The 1481-nt window shown below is 45.1% G+C and overlaps 1 protein-coding gene across 1 annotated transcript in view; it reads right to left on the reverse strand.

Moving 5' to 3' along the window:
* LOC101858817 (E3 ubiquitin-protein ligase PDZRN3-B) overlaps nt 1-1481 on the reverse strand; it is a gene marked incomplete at its 5' end in the record, with an annotated part of 17530 nt that overhangs the window by 7484 nt on the left and 8565 nt on the right.

Consider the following 1481-nt stretch of genomic DNA (forward strand, 5'->3'; position numbering starts at 1 on the left):
AGAGAGAGAGAGAGAGGAGGGGAGAGAGAGACATAGAGTGACGGATGGGGGGGGAGCACACATCCCCCGCTGACCTGCAGATCAGAGCACATGGTCCAGTGGACAGCGAAGGACATGTCTGGTGAGATAAACCCTGGACACTTATCAGATACGACTGGACAGAGAAAAATAACATAATGCAGACTCGGGAGAGAGTTTTGGCGGGGCAGGGTGGGGTGGGGGGTGAGGGCTCTTTTCTCTGAAGACCAGAACCAGTTGTAATAAATCACTACAGAAACTTGACGGATGGACTGTGCACTTGACCCTGTTCAGAGAAAACTGTTGGACCTGTTTAAGACGACCACCCATTGCCAAACAGAAAAGCGGTCCTTTTAGACAGATGGGTCGTCTTGGACAGTGTTAATATTAAAGAGAGAGAGAGAGAGAGAGAGAGAGAGAGAGAGAGAGAGAGAGAGAGAGAGAGAGAGAGAGAGAGAGAGAGAGAGAATCAAGGCGGAAGTGGGAAGTTGTGGTTTGTATTTGAACACGTAATTGTCTCGTTTGTTTGTTTGAGTAAGTGTTTTACGGCACTATCGATTCAGTTTTGGTCAGTGATTGTCTTAGACTAGTTGATCGTTCAAGAAGGTTCGACGAACTGAAGGCGGTACAAGAATCTATGATGACCATGTACCTACAGAACGTTGTATCCTTCTCGGCCCGGGTCAGATTGGCCGCGACTGGCAGGGTCGAAAAAAAACCTGCATCCTAAATGAACTTAAATGTGTCGATGAAGGTGTAAATTATAATATGTCTACATTTAAACGAAAAGTTTAATTTTGCATTCTTCCCCTGTACGTAATCGTGTCGTTGCCATTCTCTTTACTCAGACTCAAAGTCAAACCGCACCAACACTCACGACTCACAACTGTCGAGTCCATATACGGTCACTGGTCACTGGCGACCAGGGCAACTTTGTCTTCCCGGCAGGCGACCTTTGACTCACCACGCATGCGCGTTGGGGGAAAACTAACTAATGACCTTTTCAGTTCCCGACAAGATTGCTCAGAGAGCCCCCGGTACAACAGTAAATTAATTGTAGAGCGATCAATTACAGTTCAGAAGCAGAATATATTATTTATGGACTAGTTGACCGGTCTGCAGTCTGCTTTTTGCAATGCTTTCTTCGTTTGGTTCGGGATTTTTTGGTGTTGCTTTTTTCGGAGGTTACATTTATGAAATACCGTTTTGTGATTCCGTTTGTTGACATAAAATTTCGAGCTTGGTCTTCCCTGTAAATACATACGTGTGCTTTACATGGAATGTGTTGTTCATTAATTAAAAATTCAGTCGGCTGAATGGATTATACGAGCGTGGTTTTCTCTCTCTCTCTCTCTCTCTCTCTCTCTCTCTCTCTCTCTCTCTCTCTCTCTCTCTCTCTCTCCCTCTCTCCCTGATCTTTCTGTTTAACCAAAGAAAGAACCCACGTCTGATTAAATCGAGAC

This window comes from Aplysia californica, unplaced genomic scaffold (genome assembly GCF_000002075.1).
Source record: "Aplysia californica isolate F4 #8 unplaced genomic scaffold, AplCal3.0 scaffold01046, whole genome shotgun sequence".
NCBI lineage: Eukaryota > Metazoa > Mollusca > Gastropoda > Aplysiida > Aplysiidae > Aplysia > Aplysia californica.